The sequence below is a fragment of the Pipistrellus hanaki genome, assembly GCF_964339955.1.
Source record: "Pipistrellus hanaki genome assembly, chromosome: 14".
NCBI classification, from domain to species: Eukaryota; Metazoa; Chordata; class Mammalia; order Chiroptera; family Vespertilionidae; genus Pipistrellus; species Pipistrellus hanaki.
The window spans coordinates 890,775-913,248 of NC_140516.1; positions in this window are offsets into that span (position 1 = coordinate 890,775).

The following is a 22,474-nucleotide window of genomic DNA, read 5'->3' on the forward strand; positions in this document are numbered from 1 at the left end:
CTCCAACCTGGAACCCTTTGGGGGATGTCCGACTGCCAGTTTCAGCCCATCCCTCTCACAATCCAGGACTGCTGGCTCCTAACCACTTGTCTGCTGGCCTGATTGATGCCTAACTGCTCCTCTGCTGGCCTGATTGCTCACAACTGCCCTCCCCTGCTGGCCAGATCGTCCACACTACCCTTCCCTGCTGGCCTAATCATCCCCAACTTTCCTCCTCTGACAGCCTGACTGCCCCAACTGCCTCCCCCCCCCGCCCCTGTTGGGTCCTGATCACCCACAACTGCCCTCCCTTGCTGGCCTGATAGCCCACAACTGCCCTCCTCTGCTGGGCCCGCCTCCTCCCCAATGGGCAAAGCCTCGGGACCCCCAAGCCTCACTGCATGAAGCAGCTGCTGGGCCCCACCTCTGCTGTGCATGCATCCATCTTGTGGCAACCATCTTGTGACGTAGGCTTTTATCATATAGGATTGTCTTGTTTTCCCAATCAACAACTGCAAATCTGCTTTTGTCCCACCCTGTGTGAAAACACAAAACAATTTAGTAAAGTAGTAAATATTTATTAAATTTATTCTTGGAGGATAGTTTTCTTAGGTGAAATGAAAAAACTCAATAAAAAGTGGACAGGGGTGGCAAAATTAAAATGAAAGAGTAGCGCAGTCAGCATGTGTCCCAGCTGAAGGGTGAATCAGTGGGAAATGATGTTCCGTAGACAGGACCACAGTGAGGTCTGTGTCTCACCCGAGTCAGTGTGTTCAGCAGTGACGGCAATGGAGCCAGCACCCCTCCAGGCCACGCCCAATGGGGTTGGTTAAAAGTGCAACTGACCTTGAATGGGCTGCTCTGCTGAAGGTCACTGTGCTATGACGCTGGACTCCAGGGAAAGGGTGTTATGGGAGATCGCCCTGGACGCAGTCATTCTCCTGTAAGGAGCTGACTTAGGCAGCTACTACCGGTAGTGTATTTACTATAATGACCCCAAATTAATGTGGTTTCCGCACCCTCATGATGCCTATTTCATCAAGCATATTGGGCCAAAGGTTTCCAAAACCCAGCTAACCACCAGAGGGAATGAAGACGCCGCACAGAGAGGGGAGGCAGGGAGATGCGGAGGCCAGGATGGCTCACCGCTGTTTCCCAAGACCTCCCTTCGGGATCCCATCCTTGTCTCTCAGGGGAGCAGCTTTCACTGTTCCCGGCTTTGTCCCTCCTATCTGGCCTTGCCTTTTTTCACTTCCCCTTTTCTCCTGTCCTAGCACAATGAATAGACCATCGGCTTTGAATGAGACAGTTCAGTCCGTCAGCCGCCTCTGACTTTCACAAGTGGCTTACGCTCTAGCTTTCTGTAAACGAGAGAAGAGTGCCTGCTCTCCGGATTACATGATGTGGGTGCTAAGACATGCTGCATGCCAGGTTCGGGCAGCAATCCGAGCTCAGGAAATGCTGGTTCCTTTCCCTCCTCATCGCCTCCCTCCCACGTGCCCACTTGGTGGAGCGTTTCTGAGGCTCCGATCAGACAGCCTGACCCACTCCCCCGCGGCCTGAGTGTCAGCAGCAGGAATGGGGCAGCAGCGTGGCTCCATCCTGGCCTCCCGCCCACAGGCAGCCATCCCTTGCTCCCACCAGGTCCCCACCTCCCGCCACCCACACCTGCTTTACTCATCTTGTCTGTCTTGTCCCTCTCATCACTTAAGTTCTACAATAGAGATGGTCGGAGGGTGAGGTTCCCCACATTCCATGGCTTCCAGGACATAGCCTCTGGTGGAGGAGGGGTTTACTCAACATTTACTGAGCCTCAGGGTCCCCTCCTGCCTGTGGTCCCAGATGTTGCCTGGGGGGTGGTTAGAAATAACAGCTGGTTTTCCCCCAAAGCTACCAGAAGTGGTTCTTTCACTCCTTCTGCAGCAGTGATTCCGGAGCCTGTCACCTGCAAGGAGGCGTTAACGAAAAAAAAAACAAAAACAAAAAACACACATTGAAACCTGTAAAGAATTTTTGTGAGTTTATTTGAACCAAACTGTCTGACATCCTCAACGAATTGAGATAATGCTCTGGGGAATGGTGGGTTAATTTGTATTTATACATTGCCATCACAGGAGGGACATAGGTGGGTTACATGAAATCCATTGGTGATGGAGTAAGGAGGCGGGAGAAAGCAAAGCAGGAAATCCCTGGGATTGGATAAAAAGTAAATTGATGGACACATACTTAGGTGGGTGCAGGAACAATGAACATGATAACTAAGGAATTTGAGACATCTGTCCTGGCACCCACCACATTTTGTTGTGCCCCAGGGGCTTCAGAAAAGGGAAGTTACAAGTTACCCAGACATCTCATAGATATGTTGTCTTAGAGATAAAAGGGCAAATGGGCTCAGTAAAGAAGATCTAACTTGATCTTTGTCAGGGAAAATATCAGCCTAGGACATGACTACTCACTATAACCTGTTTGTAGTTAAATATTTTATTTTTTGACCATCTTTTGTGGTTATTTTAGATCTCTGAGTTTGCAAGACTGCCACACAGGCCTCCCTTGAGCTTGTCAGGTTGGCATGTGGCTTCTGTCGTCCACAGAGGACACTCTCAGATGCTGCTAGAAAGGCCGCTCCTCCTCCCCTGAGTCCCCTGGTGCTCCCAGTGCTCAGGACACATGGCTGGGCAGGCAGCCGTAAGCCAGGACCACGACAATGTGGACAAATGGAGCCACATGCTAACCTGACAGGCTCAGGAGAGGCCTGCGTGGCAGTCTTGCAAACTCAGAGACCTAAATAACCACAAAAGATGGTCTGAAAATTAAATATTTAAACTACAAACAGGTTATAGTGGGCAGTCATGTCCTAGATATTTTCTCTAACAAAGCTCCACTTAGATCTTCTTTACTGAGCTCATTTGCCTTTGCCTCTAAGATAACATACCTGTGATTGTGGGCTGCCCCGAGAGGGAGCAGGATAGGAGCGGACGGCAGTGCCAGGGGATGGCTGTGATGAGAGCACCAATGAAGACAGAGGGCCCTGCACGGGAAGAACACACCAAGGACACAGCTTTATTTTCCTCTTGTTTGAGAAATCTTGGCCGAGAAGTGGGTGCTAAGAGCAAGGGGAGCTGCTGAGAGGTCAGAGGTGAGGCCAACCAGGGCAGCACTTGGGCGTCTGCAGAGCTGCTGGGCCTCAGGGAGACCTGGGGCTCCTCTGGTGGGGGAGGGGGGGAGGTGTCAGAAGGTGGGTGGGTGTCAGAAGGTGGGGGAAGGGCGTTGAGGGGAGCTTGAGGTGGAGCACGGGAAGGACTTGTGGTTTCTCCTCAGCAGCCCCTCACCAGGCCCGTCACCAGGGCTCTGTGGCTCACAGGCCGGCCTGCCACTCACCACTGTTCGTCATGGAAACGCTCACTGCCTGTGAAGGCACGAAGGGTGGCCTCAGTTTCCCCTTTGAGAATGGGTTTGCTGATAGCTCCAGCTATCAGCAGGGTCGCCCCAGTTCGGGGAGGCAGCCCGCCCGGGCATGGGCCTGAGCTCTGGTGGAGCAGGGCCGTATTTTCTCAAGGCTCCTCAGCCTCCTGCTATAAGGGGCCCCTAAGGGGCAGTCTGTGCCCCCCGCCCTGTGGGCGAGCAGTCTACAGGGTGCCTGATGCCCCCGGACCCGCCCTGCTTCCTCCCGCTGCTCCTGCACAGGCATTGCTCCAGCATAGAGTTCACAGCCACCTCACCTCAGCATCTGCTCGCACAGCCCCAGCCTGGCTCCGCCTCCGCCTCCTCCTCTGCACATCCGCTCTCTGAACAGCGCTCCCCTTCCCTCCCACGTCCTGCCATCCGGTCTGAGTGCCTGGCCCTGGCCTCAGAGCCTGGCCCGCTCTTAGACGGGAGCGTTCTCTTTCCTGATGTTTCTCCCGCAGAGATCTCCGGGTGCCATCGCTCGCTCACAGGCCAGCCCTCGCACCTGGAGGAGCCTCCTGGTCTCCAGAGGCAGCGGGTTTGGGCGTGAAGATCAGTGCTCCGGACCGGCCAGTCCCGGGCCTGGAACAGGAGCGGCCGGTGCCCGGCTGCGGGGCGCGGTGAATGCCTCTCACTGCAATGCCGGCATCATACTGTGCACCGGAGCCGGCTCCGGCCAGGCCCTACACCCACCCGCTCGGAGCGCCTGGCGTGGACCAGCTGTGCAGCCCGCTTCCTGCAGCAGCGCTGGCTGCGTGGCCTGGAGGGCCGGGAAGTCATCCCCGGCCCCAGCCCCTGCGGGGGCCCGGCCCTGAGGGAGCAGCCCGAGGCCCGCGGACCTAGCACTGGACTCCAGCCCACGTCCAGTCCATAATGCATAGCTCAGACACGATCTCCATTGTTTTTTCTTTTTCTCATATATCTCTTCCCCTTCTACTTCCTCCCTCTCTCCTTGACTACTTTTCTTCCCCAACTGCCCTTACTTTATACATTTAAGGGATTTTACCGATCTCTCTAGGGTAGGGGTGTCGAACTCAATCAGAGAAGGGGCCAAAATCTAAAATCCAGCCTAAATCGCGGGCCGAATGGTTTACTGAACAGTCATAAACTGATAATGTCATAAACTGACAGCAGAGTGCAGTGATGACAGCGCGGTGCGGGCCACATTGCAAGGCCCGGCGGGCTGGATTTGGCCCGCGGGCCTTGTGTTTGACACATGTGCTCTAGGGTGAACGAAATGAGGTAAAAAGTGCTGCCAGCATGTCTGTTGTCAGAGAACCACTGGACAGACAGTGAGGCAGCCCGTGGGGCCGTCAAGAGAGGCTCCCGGACTGCACTCCTGCCGGGCGGAGCTCCGGCCCGGACAGGTGCACCGGGTGCACAGGTGCAGGGGTGCAGGGGGACCGGGCGCCCTCAGGGCACAGGGAGCAGCACCGGGAGCCTCGGAGCTGGGACACCCAGCTTCCACGTCCCCCTCCGGGAGCAGAGACCGGGAGCAGCCTGGCACGGAGGCCACGCCCGGTGTCCCGTGGGAGAGCGGAGCCGGGCGGCCTAGCTCACCCTGGGCGAGAGTCAGTCTCCCCAGAAAGAGAGCCCCACCGAGTGCTTCTCGGCCTGGTTTCCTCCAAGCAGCTCTGACCCCGGACGGCACTGACCGGGCCGCTGAGCCTCCTCGGAGGGAAAGAGAACCGGAGCACCACGGAGCGAGGCTGGGCCTGTGTTCCCTTCACACGCCTGGCACTGCCACGGGCCCTTCAGGGAGGCTGGGGCCGGTCCTGCCCTCCCCGCGCACACCGCATCCCGCCGGGTCTGACGACTGCTTCTCACTCTGCACCAGTGGCTGCTGTTTCCAAACTAACAAAGTCCCAATTCTCCAGGTTTTCACTGGACATATTGGGCGGATTGATGAGTACACAGTGAGCTGTTCTTCCCTCCCGGTTAACGCAGGCTGTCACCACACAGCCCATTCCTCACGTCACATCCCTGCCTTCGGCTCCGGAGGACTCACCTCATCCTGACCCAGGCCGCCAGCCCCTTCCGGCCCCTCGCAGTGCAGATCTCCCGTGTGCCCACCGGAGCTGCCCCTTGAAGGCTCCCTCCTCTGCCCATTTCCCTGGATCGCTATAGAAAAGGCTCTCCTCTTTTTCTACACACACTCTCTCATACTCACACACACTCACACACTCTCACACTCACACACATACTCACACACACTCACACACTCACACAGTCTCACACTCAAACACACACACTCTCATACTCACATACACACACACATACACTCTTAAACTCATACACACTCTCACACTCAAACACACACACTCATACTCACACACACACACACACACTCACACACTCACACACTCACACTCTCACACTCAAACACACACTCTCATACACACACTCACACACTCACACACTGTCACACTCAAACACATACACTCACACAAATTTTCAAATACACACACACTCAGACACACTCAAACACACACACACTCAAACACATACACTCACACACACTCTCAAACACACACACACTCACACACTCACACACACTCTCAAACACACACACTCACACATTCTCACACTCAAACACATACAGTCACAGGCACACACTCTCACACTCAGACACATACACTCACACACACACTCTCAAACACACACACATACTCACACACACACTCACACACACTCACACTTAAACACACACACACTCACACACATTCAAACACACACATACTCACATACCCTCACACACTCACACACACACTCACACATTTAAACACATACTCACACAAACTCACACTCACACACATTCACACACTTCCCTTTGAATATTTCTGTTTTGTCTGGATTCCCTTTAAGACGGGTTTCAGAGGGAACAAAAGCAGCCAGCTGGAGTGGCAAAGAGAATCCTAGACTCACCTCTCATTCTAGAGTCTTCACTCCTCTTTCCTGCAACCAGGAACCATGTTCCCGTGTCACAGCTGGTTCCTTTGCTGCGGACTCTGCCCACTGAGCCACTGCCAGGACTCCCAACCCACCAGCTCTCTTGTCCCTCAGCCTCAGCCCCTCCACACTGGCTGCTGGGCCAACCACAGCCTGGGTACTCCCAGAGGCTCCACCAAGTTGGAATGAAAACTAAACTCTTGTCCAGGCCCAAGTCTCTGGCCACATGGCATAGCCTCTTGTAACACACCAGCCACTGCCTCCCCACCACTTGGCCGCTGCAACTTCCGTGGCCTCCACACTTTCCCACAGGGCCTGCCCTGGTAAGTGAACCTCGTTTCCAGCATCCATTTCTGCTGCAGCCTTCGCAGACACCACATCGCCTGACCGCTGACCCAGAGGAAAGCAGCTACTCCCTGTCCTTTCACTGCTGCTGTACACACGTGTGATTGTCTAACCTGCACTGCAAACACACCCCACCAGGATAAGGGATGTTTCTGTCTTGCAACATGCTGTGTCATTAGCTTCCATAATGCCTGGCAACTAGACAAAATGTCATGCAGGGCACATTAGTGTGTAATTATAAATGCTAAAGACAGCACTGGTCAGTTTGGCTCAGTGGATAGAGCACTGGCCTGCGGGCTGAAGGGTCCCAGATTTTATTCCAGTCAAGGGTTGCAGGCTGATCCCCAGTGGAGGGTGTGCAGGAGGCAGCTAATCAATGATTCTCTTTCATCATTGATTTTTCTATCTCCTTCCTCTCAGAAATCAGTAAAAAAATATATATTTTTAAAAATAAATTTAAAAAGGGCCAAAGATATGAAGAAGTGAAAACCCACCGAAGTCTCCAAATAAACTGCTGCTATAATGTTGATATAAATCCCTCTGGATTTTTTCACAGTCCCTTCCTCATAAAGATAAACTCATGTTCAATGTAATGTTTTATAATTGTTTTAATGTAGCATTAGTTTGTGATCATCATGCAATAAAACAACATACTGGTAATATAATTTTATTAATATACAGACCATATTTTATATTTTATAAATAATATACATATGTGATAGTATTCTTAATGGTTGCCTTGTGCCATATAACATTCATTTACTATAAATTAAAGTACAAATAATCTATTTTTAATATTTAATCTCCTCTCCCTTAATTTTGGAGTTTATAAATAATATTTCAGACAGCAAACTTATCTAAGCTACATTTATCATTTTACATACATACAGAAGTAGGTTAGCTCAATTACATTTTATTGATCTTTTACTTATTAATTTATAAGAGTTTTTGTTTTATTTTAAGTCTAGAGGCCTGATGCATGAAATTTGTGCAAGGAACTCAGCCCTCACAGCCCCTGCTTCGTCTGGAAGCTCACCCGGAAGGACGTCCAGAAGGTTGTTTGGCTGTCTGGTCTAATTAGCATGTTACTCTTCTATTATTATAGACTAGAGACCTGGTGCATGAAATTTGTGTTTGGGGATGGGGGGAGGGTCCCTCAGCCTGACCTGCACCCTCTTGCAATCCAGGACCACTGGCTCCTAAGCGCTCACCTGTCTGCCTACCTGATCTACTAACCACTCTGGCTGCCTACCTGATCACCTCTAACCGCCTCTGCCTTGGCCCCTGCCTCCACAACTTCTTCCAGAAGGATATTGGGAATGACAACTGGAAGGTCGTTCAGCTGTCCAGCCTAATTAGCATATCATACATTTATTATTATAGACTAGAGGCCAAATGCATGGAAGCCATGCAAGAGTAGGCCTTCCTTCCCCCAGCTGCTGGCACTGGCTTTTCTCTGGCACCCGAGACCCAAGCTTCCCTCTGGCCCTGGCTTCATCCAGAAGGATGTCTGGAATGACACCTGGTCTAATTAGCATATTACCCTTTTATTACTATAAATTAAAGACACAGACTCTTCCCTATCTTATATTTTCTCTTTTCTTCTTTAATTGATTTATAGTGCATATCTTTTTATTTTACTTTTCTGTTTTTATTTAGTAAAATCTATTAAGGATATTTTTTATGATTTCTACCTTTGATATTATTCTTTAAAAATATATATATTTTCTTGATTTTTTTTTTACAGAGAGGAAGGGAGAAGGATAGAGAGCTAGAAACATCAATGAGAGAGAAACATCAACCAGTTGCCTCCTGCACACCCCCCACTGGGATGTGCCCGCAACCAAAGTACATGCCCTCAACCGAAATCGAACCCGGGACCCTTCAGTCCACAGGCTAACACTCTATCCACTGAGCCAAAATGGTTTCAGCAATATTATCCTTATAGAGTTTTCCCAGAATTATATTTAACACGCATTGGCTATTATTTAATTGTATCCATGCCTATATTTATCACTTAACCTCACAATCCATCAGAAAATTTTGGTGTATATTGTGGAGTGAACATCTAAATTATGCTTTTCTTTAGTACTATATGAATTGCTTAATTTTAAAAATAAGCAAACTTTTCCTTCTGTGAGTAAAAAATTTATTTATTATATGTATTATCTAAATGCTTTGTTGAAAGTTTTGGGATTTCCCTTCATTGTGTTGTGGGGTCAAACCCTGGGTTCAAAATAAGACCACCAGAGGCTGATTAATTAATTTAAAAAAGCAGGCAAGGATTTATTGAAAAACTGGCCAGGACAGCCGCGGGAGCACCACACGCAGGTGGGCCCCACATGACCGCACTGACCCAAGTGTAGGCAATCCCTTTTAAAGCTTCAAACCACAGGAATTTCCCTTTGTTCTAAATTCTAAAGCAGGGGTCCTCAAACTTTTTAAAGTGGGGGCCAGATCACGGTCCTTCAGAGAGCTGGAGGGCCGGACTATATGAACTACTAATTCCTACTGTAACACCTCGGCTGCGCTCACTGCCCAAAAAACCTGGCGGGCCGGATCAGACTCCTCTGCGGGCCGCATGTGGCCCGCGGGCCGTAGTTTGAAGACCCCTGTTCTAAAGGCTGGGAACATTGGGATGTGGCCCTATCTTGCCCATCATACAAAAGCAGATCTCAGAGGTTAATCTCTAAAGGTTATCTATTGTTTCTACCCCTAAAGCTACTGAGTCAGTGGGAGTCAATCTCCTGTAACTACCCTATTGTTTAAGCAAGTAATCGAAGGTTGAAGTCAGATAGCAAGGTTACAATTCAAGCAGTTTTTACCCAAGTATGATTGCTACCATATTTCATTCCCCACTGGTTTTTATGTGCATGAGTCAAATCATTGACTTATCCTGCTTCCTTGCTCTCCAGTCCCCTAGCACATTTAGCCTTACTTAGCCCCGGACTTTCTCATTGGTTAGCAAAAATGTTCTTACAGTTACCAAGACCCCTAGTACCACAGTTCCCATCAGTACTGTCCTCTCTGAAGTCCAGTTCCCCTCTTGCAGGTATCAAGTCTCCTCCTGGCCTGCATGGAGCCCAGGCTAGGGACCTCACGGTGAGGCCTCTGGTTGCCAGGATCCAGGCCGTTTTCTGTGCAGGAACTGGGAGTGGTGTAGCCAGGTCTGGGTGCCATCTACTTCAACAGCTGTGGGTGTGCTCAGGATAACAGTGTAACGTCCCTTTCAGGTTGGGGTGAGTCCTTGGGCAGTGAACTTTTTTACCCACACAGAGTCTCTGGGCTGGAAGGGATGTACAGGGTCTGCAGTGGGCACTGTCAGTGCATATGGAACAAGTTTATGGGTGGGTATACTGCAGAGCCTGTAAGGACTTGAGCAAGGGAATGGTTATGAATTCCAGATTTTAGTCTCTCCCTGACCCTGGGAAGGATGGAGACCACACATGATCTCAAAAAGGGGGAAACCCATCCCGGTAGAGGGTACCCATGGCCCATAAGAGAGCGAAGGGCAGGGGGTTGGTCCAATTTTCACCGGTTTTTAGGACAAATTTAGTTAGAGTCCTGTTCATAATTTCTTGACTACTATAGAGGCAGTTTCTGTCCTAATAGGGTATACTTCAACCTAACCTGAGAAGGTGTCTATAAAAACTAGCATGTACTTGTACTTTAATCCTGGTGGCTTCATCTCTGTGAAACCCACCTCCCAATGCTCTCCTAGGGAATTTACCTGGGGCCCAAATTCCCAGGGGGATCCTCTTTACCTTGCTTAACATTTACCTGTGCACAGACAGTACTTCTAGTGACTATGCTTTTACCTTACCTAAGCTTCATAGTATCTGCCTCATAGAAGTTCAGAAGTCTTGATGACGCCTAAGTGGGTAACTTGGTGTCACTGGGCAATTAACGTCCGACCTAGAGCCTCTGACCAGCAGTCTGTCATCTGGTAGGGGCCACCAACCATCTGGTCTTTTGATAGCTTGCTTCTGTTCTGCCAATTCCTCCTCTTGTTTGGTGTAGGTCAGGGTTCGGCAGGGTTACTAAGACTTGTAAAGGCCCCACTGGTTTGGGGGTATCTTCCTTAGCAGTTTGGTCTGTGGCTCTATTTCCTCTGGCTTCAGTTGTCTCCCCTTTCTGATGTCCTTTGCAGTGCACTATTGCAACTGCTTTTGGGAGTCAGATGGCCTCAAATAAGGCTAAAATAATGTCCTTTCTGGATGGAGTTGGTAACCCTCTTTCCCAGTGGATGGCACTGTGTCCCCATCAAAGGGCCTAGATTAAGGCCAAAAATTTACTGATGTTCCTCTGTTCAGGAACTGTGCCCAAATGGTGTGGTTCATGGTGACTACTGCTGACCCTGTATATCAGATCCCATCCTGAATGTAACTTCTCCCATCAGTGTATAGTATCTCATCTGGTGATAACGGCAGGACATCTGTCAGTACTGCATCTGTTACCTCTATGAATGGGTTCCTCTGGATCATCTGAAAGCAGGCTGGCAGGGTTGATGGCCAGTGTCTTATGGAACCAGACACAGGACTGGTCCAGGAGAAGAGCTTGGCACTGGGTGATATTTGACATCCATCTCTCTGGAGCACCTCAAAGGAGGGCCTCAACGGCATGGGGTGTTGTCAGGGCAAGCTCCTGGCCCAGAGTCTGCTTATCTGCCTCCTTCACCAGCAATGCTGTGGTGGCCACTGCCCAGAGGCACACTGGCCACCCTGCTGCCACAGGGTCTAGCCTCTTAGACAGATAGGCAACAGGTCTCTTCCAAGGATCTAAAGTCTGAGTGAGAACCCCTTTGGCAATGCCCCTTACCTCACTCACTTTGTGACATCTGGCAAGGCTAGGGCAGGTGCTGAGATGAGAGCCTTCTTTAGCTCCTCAAAGGCCCGTTTTTCTACTTCAGTCCAGTTCAGTGGCTGCGTTCCTCCAGTACATATTCCTTCTTAGGTCTACAGTCCTTTTTTTTTCTTCTTTTAAAAAAAAATATATATATTTTATTGATTTTTTACAGAGAGGAAGGGAGAGAGATAGAGAGCTAGAAATGTTGATGAGAGAGAAACTTCGACCAGCTGCCTCTTGCACACCCCCTACTGGGGATGTTCCTGCAACCAATGTACATGCCCTTGACCGGAATCAAACCTGGGACCTTTCAGTCCACATACCGATGCTCTACCACTGAGCCAAACCGGTTTCGGCTACAGTCCTTCTTGATGTCTAAGGAAAATAGGCAGTTTGTCTGGTGGCTCCCTGGACTGATATCTTCCTAGAGGTCCCATCAGCTCTGTCAAGACTGAATAAACTGCCCCAGTGCTCACCAGGAAATTAATAGGTTTGCCTCTCACTTGTAAGGTTACCTGTGGGGGCTTAATGGAAAGGAGCCCCGGTCCTGTCAGACATCTTCCTCAAAACCTTTGGAGTCTAAGTCTAAGTCTCCCTTCTTGCCTCTCCAGCTAACCTGCCAGGATGTCCTCCCTTCCAGTGTCCTATTGGCTGCTGGCTTTCTCTTCCTTTCAACCCTTTCTTGTTCCCCTTATCACATGCACAACCTTCATAAAAACTTTCATTCTTTTAAATTAGCCTTCAAATCTTCTTTCTGTGTTCTTTAAAAATGCATAACCATGCCTCAAAACCTCCCATTATTTAAAAATATTTAGAAAAGACAAAGGGAAGAGGGAGCAGGTTAAGCACCCTGTTCCCAGACCTCCAGCTGCTTGAAATTTAAACTGCCACATTTTTCCTACAGATAAGGATCTCAGATTCTGATAAGCCTGAAAAGGGGAATGGGAGAATTTCTAACTGCGCCTTTAAGCCCCCTAATAGAACACGGTGAAAAGTGTCCAAGCAGTCACAGGGGGTTTTGGGGTCTCATTGGGGTACAGGGGGTCACAGGGGAATTTCTCCCTTCGCCCGCAGCACAGCCACTGCCTCCAGCTACTCTAACAACCCCTGGAGGGAATAGACACCAGGTAGGCGGAGGCAGGGAGCACGAGGGTCCCAGGTGGCGAAAATGCCTCCCACCCAGGCGAGGCATTTTCATCTGGCAGTCCTCTGGAAAAATCGCTTGTCTCCTGCCGATGCAGGTGGCATGGGGGGAACCGGTGACCTCTATACTGCAATCAGACTCTCTGACCTTTCTGAAAAGCTCTTACTGATTTTAAAACTATAACTTAAGAGTTGACACACACACAAGGACCAAGCGGCCCACAAAATATTTTCCTTTTCTTTTAAAGATTTTACAATGTACTGTAATCATTAATTACATTAAACTTAAATGGCCAATTGAAACAAACAGTTCTGAGACTGTTCCTCCACCACTGATCAAGACTGGGTGGCGGCAGAGATAAGATTCATTTAGTTTTTTGAGCTTGCTGGGCAGACTTGGCGACTTTGCCAGCTGAAGCTTCCTTCTTGTAAATAGTTAACTTTAGAATTCGGTCTCTGCTTTTAACTTTTTGTACCACAATTATTACAACTTCATACCTTCAAATTAATAAACATAAATCCTGTTAGGCGGGCTGATTCCCCTCTGACAGAAAGCAAAGCACCCTTGGGAAAAAGGAATCCCAGTGGCCACTCGGGCCTGTTTGCTAGCCATCAGAGCACTCAGCTTTAAACAAATTAAAGGTTTCTTTCTTTCTCTCTTTTTTTTTCTTTTTCACAGATTTTCACACTTATATGAACAAATAATTATACCCAAGCAGACAAACAAAATATCAGACAAACGTCTGTACTTATACTCTTTCAATAAACAAGTAACATTACAATGTTTCAGCAAAACAGAAATGGCACTCATGTTGGACAAAGGAAATAAGACTAATACTCTGGGAACTGTGAGGGAAAGTTATCTACAGACCGGCATTGACCTGGGAAAAAGAGTGGTTAAATCACAAGCATTAACATCAGAGCCATATTCATCTGACAGTTTCTTGAAGTTCTGAAAATTTTTCAAAAAACATTGTAGAGGGGAACACAGAGACATAAACGAACCTTGAACATTTTGATGGAGACCAAAACACAAAACAAATAGGCCTGACACAAACACGACAAAACACAAGACAACCCGTCCGGACACCTGGGGCCGAGGACACCGTAGTGTCCCCTCTGAGCCGAGAACACTGTCGTGTCCTCCAACTAGAGTCCGGAGGTTAAGCCGTGTCCAGCCCTCCAAGGACCCTTACCCGTTTAGAGATCTCAAACATAACTTGGGCGCCTTACCTTATGAGACCGGTCTCCCCGATTTCAATAAATCCTTGTGGCTTTTGTCTCCGGCTAAGGTCCCCGAAAGGAGAGAGAGCCTCCTGTGGAGGACAAGCCTCCTGCCCCTTCTGGGGGGGTCCCTCTCTCTTCCTGCCAGAGGGAGAGCCTCCTGTGGAGGACAAACTTCCTACCCCATCTGGGGGATCCCTCTCTCCTTTCACAAGAGGGAGAGCCTCCTATGGAGGACAAGCCTCCTGCCCCTTCTGGGCGGTCCCTCTCTCCTCTCTTTTGGATATCTCGCTGGGGCCTCCAAATGTTGTGGGGTCGAACCCTGGGTTCAAAATAAGACCACCGGAGGCTGATTAATTAATTAAAAAAAGCAGGCAAGGATTTATTGAAAAACTGGCTAGGGCGGCAGCGGGAGCCCCACATGCAGGTGGGCCCCACATGACCGCACTGACCCAGGCGTAGGCAATCCCTTTTAAAGCTTCAAACCACAGGAATTTCCCTTTATTCTAAATTCTAAAAGCTGGGAACATTGGAATGTGGCCCTATCTTGCCCATAATACAAAAGCAGAACTCAACGGTTAATCTCTAAAGGTTATCTATAGTTTCTACCCCTGAAGCTACTGAGTCAGTGGGAGTCAATCTCCTGTAACTACCCTATTGTTTAAGCAAGTAATCGACTGTTGAAGTCCGATAGCAAGGTTAAAATTCAAACAGCAGTTTTTACCCAAGTATGATTGCTACCATATTTCATTTGCTTATGATTGTCTTTTCCTGTTGTGTTAGGACATATGTTTATTAGCGTTATGCATCATGGGTTCTGGGAAATGCATTACCTTGCTGTGTGGAACACAGTGTACGACATGCACCTAGAGGCACACTTGGGCTGCGTCACACACCATGCTAGCGCCTAGGCTAACGCCTGAGCAGGATGGTACTGGACAAAACAAAGTAAGATCTAAGTAAGCACGAGAGGAAAAGATGCGAGCAGGAGGCGTGGTAGCCCCAGTGATGTGGCTCAGTGGTGAGGAACCAAGAGATCACCCCTTCCACTCCCGGTCAGGGCACAGGCCCGGATTGTGGGCTCAGTCCTCAGTAGGAGGCAGCCAATCAGTGATTTTCCTCTCTCAGATGTTTCTATATTTCTATCGCTCTCTCTCTCTCTCTCTCTCACTCTAAAAATCAATTTAAAATATATTTTTAAAAAGAGACACAGTAAACCTGGGGTATATGAGGCTACTGCCAATGTAACCTGGCATACGTTTTATAGAAACTTCTTTTGTAAGTAGAAAGAGTGCACTCTGAAATAACGATGGAAGTGCAGTGAATACACACATCAGTAGCAGTCCTTTATTGCCATCACAAAGCATGGTCTGTGCAGATTGCACATGTACAGACACTGGCTGCAGTGGTGTGTCCATTCCGGCAGCACCACAGCAGAGCCCTGTGCTATGGAGCGTGGTAGCGAGGTGGTCACGAAGCCACAGGCATTTTTATCTCCATGGTAATCAATGGACCCACCGTCACACATGCCCTCAGTTGTTAACAAAAACGTCCTCGTGCGGAGCACTGCTGTACTTAATGGACCCACATAAAGCACATGAACGTCCTCGTGCGGAGCACTGCTGTACTTAATGGACCCACATAAAGCACATGATCGTTCAGGCTTTTTTTTTTTTTTTTTTTTACTGTGAGTTGGGCAAGTTTTTGAATCACTCTGAGCTAAGGATTCTTATTTGTGAAATGAAGATAGTGTCTACCTCTCAGGCCGGCTATGAGGTCACATTACATAGGCATACAAAGCATTCATTTTCTTCAGTAAAAAATTATAATATGTTTTTGCTTAAAAGAAGACTGCCAGAGTCTTACTCAGCATCTAGGAGGGCTCATGAATCTGCAGACGGGGCTGCAAGTAAATTAAATGAAGAGACTAGACATGAAATACACATTTGTAGTACATGTAGGAGCCAGAGAAAGCTGAGTTCTAGTGAGTAACTTCCCCAAATCACCACACCAGGGCTTTTTACTCACACATCTTGTCCTCTAGCAAAGCAGATATAAATGTCTAAGGTAAAGTTTGGTAAACGATAAAAAGATTATCAGGTTGGGGGAACTGCCTTTGGCTGTTCCAGCAGCAGGCAATAATATATGCAGATTTTCAGCCCTGCTGAAGCTGTCCAGCATTATGCTAACTACTGGAATTTGCTTCCAGCATGACTTACTAAAATTTTGGCAATATAGCTGATTTGAAAATAAATGAAAAAGTTTTTTTTCCAAATGGCTAATTCTGATTTACAGGAGACATTTTGAATGTAATTAGATGTAAACTAGCTTTCTGAGATTATTTTACTACTAGAAGCCCAATGCACAAAATTCATGCTAGGGGCTCAGCCCTCGCAGCCCTGGCTGCCCCAGCCAGCCTTTGAAGCCCTGGCTTCATCCTGAAGGTCATTGGGAAGGTCATTCCTTGTTCGGTCTAATTAGCATATTAGCTCTTTATTATATAAATAGGATTTCTAAATTTGTTCTAATTTGCCAGGTAGTCGTTGCCTGTTGCTCTTTGTGTTCTTTAGTTTGTCCGGGCTGCTGTACTGGCCTTGGCAATGCTGAGGAAGCAGTGCATCGGGAGCCTGGCGGCTCTAACCACAGTGTCACCAGTACATCCTTAAACATAAGGCAGGGTATTGATTTCAATATGAGGACTTATTCTTATCTTCCTAGTGGTTTACACTAAAATAATACATTTGATCCCCTATATAACTGAAATCCCATATTTGTCTTTGTCTGACTGACTTACTTTTCTTGGTATAATTCCCTCTGTAGTAATGGGGGAGATTTCTGTTTTTTTGTTTTGGGCTTTTTTTTTTTTTTTACTGTAATATATCATTGTGTAAATGTACCACAGATTTTTTATTCACTGATCTACTGATGGGTACAAGATTTCCAAATCTTGACCACACAATACAATATACAGATAATGTATTATAGAATTGAAACCTATATAATTTTATTAACCAATATAACCCTAATAGATTCAATAAAAATGTTTCTAAAAGAAGAAAATAATAAAAAATAAAACAATATATTTGATGCAAGTCTTCATCACATATCACTAGTGAGATTGAGATGTAGGTTTCCCTTTGGTTCTTTTCTTCAAGGTTTGCACCAGTTTTATGCTATATATGTATATTTGAGAAGTTTTCTTTAGTTTCTTATATTTTGACAGTTTAACATTAGATAAAATACTTTCAAATAGTTATTTGGCTTGAACATTTATATTGGAGGAAGTTATTTAACACATTTTATTATTTTCTAACACAGTTAATGGCTTATTTCCCTCTTCCAACTTTTCTTGTATAAATGTTGGTAATTTATATTTTTCTAGAAAGTCATGCATTTGTCAGTGAACTGCTTCTTATTAAGCTTATAATGACACATTAGATCTCATTGTAATTATTTCAGTCATTCACATGTCTGTGTATAAATCCTACTTTGCATGCAAAATCTTAGACATGTTTTTGTTTTTATTTTTGCCACATTTCATACTTCAGAGACATTTTTATTTTATTGCTCTTTTCTAAGAATCAAGTCTCTGATGATTCTCAATTTTATTGAATCTTATTCTAATTCATTAAATTTTGTTTTTATTTTTATTAAGTGTTTTTTAGTCCTTTGCTAGGAAGTGTTCATAATTCTTTGCCTTTACCGTGTTTCCCCGAAAATAAGACATCCTCCGAAAATAAGACCTACTTGCAGGTTTCCTTCTGAGTGAAATATTGTTGGGAGCCATCAGAGTTGATACAAGCAACTCCATCTTAGAAAATACAACTCCATCTTGGGAGTTAAGTTTCCAACTCCTCTTACAACTCAGTCACCAGAGATCACGTGGTGCCCTGCGGCTTGGCCAGAAGCTAGATAACCTATCGCTTAAGGACACACCCTGCTCCTAAAGATCTCTACAAGGTCTCCTCCCTGACCCTCCCTCCCATAGTTTGCCCCGCCTTGGAATGTCCCCTTGGCAACCTCCCCCTACAGCCTGTATATATATATATATATATATATATATATATATATATATATATATATATATATATATATTGCTGCTTCAACAATAAAATTTGAGGCTTGATCAGAACCCTGTCTTGCCTCCATTTCTCCGCGTCTCCTGTCCTCCCTTATTCCCTTCCAGGTGTCTCCTCACTCCCACGTTGCTGTCCCGCTGGCGGGGGCAAAATATAAGGCATCCTCCCGAAAATTAGCTCCCCCCACTCCCCAGGCTAAACATGAGAGATTTGGTCCACTGATTCTGAAAGAAATGGAGTCACAAGAAATTCACCAGGAAACTCAGGAATTGGATTGTTATGATGATGTTCCAGAAGATGATGACATGATTGTCATTGAATAGATGAGTAAATTCTTGATACTGTAGGATTCACAGTTTGTCTGGTTTGTGTTGACAACTACCGTACTACCGTACCGTATATAGGTAATAAATTTCCTTTATTTTCATTTAACAATAAATGTGTACCATATTCTTCTTCATGGAAAAATAAGACATCCCCTGAAAATAAGACCTAGAGCATCTTTGGGAGCAAAAATTACTATAAGACACTGTCTTATTTTCGGGGAAACACGGTAGAATTGAATGTAAGTAAATTGTATTTATTTTTCATTTTTAATAGTAAATTGTATAAGTATATACATTTTCTTGATTATAGCTTTGTGTGAGATAGTCTAAACTGTGATGATAGGTTGATTTTAAATAATTTTGAAAAAACATATAGTTAATTTCGTGCTCTGCTCCAATCAAAATTAAAAATTAGAAAATAAATTAAGCAAAAGCTTAATTCTTTATTATTTAGTTTTAAAGGTACTGTCTTGCCCTGACCAGTTTGGCTCAATCGATAGAGCATTGGCTTGTGGACTGAAGGATTCCAGGTTTGATTCTAGTTAAGGGCATGTACCTTGGTTGTGGGCACATACCCAGTAGGAGGTGTGCAGCAGGCAGCTGATAGATGTTTCTCTTTCATCAATGTTTCTAACATTCTCTATCCATTTCCCTTCTTCTCTGTAAAAAATCAATAGAATATATTTATTTTTTAAAAGTACTGTCTTTGTAACTGTTAAGTGGCTGCTTTATCAAAGGTTGGTATTAGAATTAAGTATTTGGTTTGTTTGCATTACACTTGATCAGTGTGATGAGTAGAAATTCTATTCCAAATCCATGAGATTCTCTCTTTTACCATTAAATATTATCTCTGTATGTACACATCATATTGGCATCAAAAAGTATATTTTCTATAGGAATTTAAAATATATATATATATATATATATATATATATATATTTGATATATATATCTATAAGGAAATATTAATTAATGAAGTTGTCCTTATCATGTTTTTAAATTTTGTCTTCTTAGTGTTTCAAAGGCTGAAATTTGTGTTTTCAATACTTATGATTATGGTATTGTCAATTTCACCTTGGGTTTCTAACAGCTTTTCATTAACTAGTATATTGTTCAATGCTTTATTATTCATTTACTGAATGTTATATCTTCACTGTGGATTACTGATAACACTCTTGGTACCCTTTTATATTTTTGCCCTTTCATGCTCTTTTGGATAATATTAATTTGGCTACATCTATGTTCTGTATTTTTATTTGACTAATCTATCACTGCTCTTCTCTTTGGTAATATTTTCCCAGCTTTACTGAGGTGTAATAGACAAATGAAATTGTAAGATATTTAAAGCATCCAATATGATGATTATATAAACACTAGAGGCCTGGTGCATGAAAATTCATGCACTGGAGGGCAGTCCCTCAGCCTGGCCTGCTCCCTCTCACAGTCCGGGAGCCCTCAGGGGCGGGAGGTGACCCAGTGATGAGGGCAAGATGATGCTCCATCACACTTCTACTGCTGCCACTACCTGCACCACAAGACACAGCCAGTCTGGATAACTGAGCCTTGGGTGGCCCTGAGCAGCTGGGGGACTGAGGGAACTGGGGGACTCCAGAGGCAGACATGCATGCTGCCCTGGCAGGGCTGAGGGGACTGGACACCACCTTCTTGTGGCTGTGGACACTGCCATCTTTGAGGGTGGTAAAGTCAATTAGCATATTCCCTCCTTATTGGCTCTGGGCACTGCCATATTAGTAAGGGTCAATTAGCATATTCCCTCTTTATTAGATAGGATGGGATAAATATATACTGAGAAAGGATTCTCCCCATCAGGTTAATCAACACATCCATCAATGGGCATATTTACTTTTATTATTGGTGAGAACATTTAATTGTCATTCTCTTATGAAGTTTTGCTTATGCAATACAGTGTTAGAAACTATAGTCACCCTGTTATACATTATGTCCCCAGACCTTGTTCATCTCATAACTGAAATTTGTATCATTTACCAACCTCTTTCCTTTTCCCCAACCCAGCCCTGGCAGCCACTCATTACTGTGTCTCCTTAGGTCTTTGCTTCTGGCCTGTCTGTATGCAAATAGCTGGTTTGTTGTTTGCTTTTGCTTTTTTTTTTTTTTTTAAATGTATATATATATATATATATATATATATATATATATATATATATATATATATTTATTATTGACTTTTTATAGAGAGAAAGGGAGAAGGATAGAGAGTTAGAAATATCGATGAGAGAGAAACATCAATGAGTTGCCTCCTACACACTCCCAACTGGGGATGTGCCTGCAACCAAGGTACATGCCCTTGATCGGAACCGAACCTGGGACCTTTTCAGTCCACAGGCTGATGCTCTATCCACTGAGCCAAATTGGTCAGGGCTGCTTTTGCTTTCTGACCCTGAGACATTACGCTCTAAGAATCTGCATTATTTCTATAGCCGGTATGTTTTGGCTTACTTTGATTCTTTTACAGTTCCTTACTATTACTTTTGTTTCTCATTTTTTATTTTTTCCCCACTAAGTGATTAGGAAGTTGTAGCCTTTATAGATCAATCAAAACTGTGCTTTAACATTCCATTCAATTAAATAAAAATACTTTTTTTCAGGTAGAGGGGAAGCTGGTCTGGGGAAGTGTCACGGCCCAGGCTCTTCCCTCCAGGAGCCCCTGACCACCCACCAGGGTCACACGGAACCCGGCTGGAGATGCCTGCTCAGCTCACCTCTCGCCTTCCCCCTCCCCCGACTCCGTGCTGCTGTATGTGCCAGGCAGGAGGGCTTTATTATTTTAATTTCTTATTTTAAGAAACCTAAATACAAGTTACAGCATACTCTTTACTTAAAATAATCAAGTGGTAACACTTTCCACATTTGCATTGTGTGTGTGCATGCTTGTGCGTGTGTAGGCCGAATCATTTGATGTGTGGTATTTTAATGACCTTACATACCTACATAATTCAAATTTCTTAGAACAAGGATATTATTTTCCATAAAGCTCACAGAGCAATTTACAACAAATGGAAACTTAGTATTGATCAATTATTATTACAAAATATACAACCCATATTTGAATGTTACAAACTTCCTAATAAAGTTTTTAAAACCAGGTAAGATGTTTTCCTCTGGTGGTACCACCTTGGCTAACGGACCAAAGGTAACGTCCTCAATACTGGGACACAACCATCCTAGGTGTTCTCTTCACAGGGAGAATTTTTCCCCTTTTTTCATTTCTTTTAATTAATTATGTCTACCTGAAGAAGATGAATATTAGCTGAACCAATTGTGGTACTAACTTTACAATACATGTAAATCAAGCTATCATGTTGTATATCTTAACTCATACAGTGATATATTTGTCAATTATTTATCAATAAAACTAAAATAATTAAAAAGAATAAAAAGAACAGTCCGCATGTGTTTGAGACAGTGCACTGAGCAAGATGTGTGTCCATCCCTTCAGTGATACTCCTGCCTAAAGCCTTAGCCTGAGCCCAGTCACGAGGAGGCAGCAGACGAAGCGAGTGGAGAGCTGGAGAGTGCGTCTGCAGATAAGCGGCCCGTAAGGCAGGAAACACGAGAACAGACGAGGAGCCGGTCCAGGATGAAGGGTGTGAGGACCTGACAACTGAGCGTGTTCCCTTCCCCTGGATAAGCCTGGCGCGGGGCCTGAGGCAGGGCTGGCAGGGGCTTCTGTAGACAGACAATGCCTATTCAGGCTTCGAGGACCTCGTGTTCTCTGCTGCAACTTCTCAACCCTGTGGTTGTCCAATGAAAGAGCCATGGACAACATGTAAACAGATGTGCATGGTTTGTTCCAACAAAACGTAACTTATGCCAACACCGGTTTGGCTCAGTGGATAGAGCGTCGGCCTGCGGACTAAAAGGTCCCAGGTTCGATTCCGGTCAAGGGCATGTACATTGGTTGTGGGTATATCCCCAGCAGGGGGTGTGCAAGAGGCAGCTGATCAATGATTCTCTCTCATCAGTGTTTCTAACTCTCTATCCCTCTCTCTTCCTCTCTGTAAAAAATCAATAAAATATATTTACAAAAAAAAAAAAAAACACACAAAACGTAACTTATGAAACAGGTGGGGGTGTCTGAAAACCCTCACCAAAGGCATT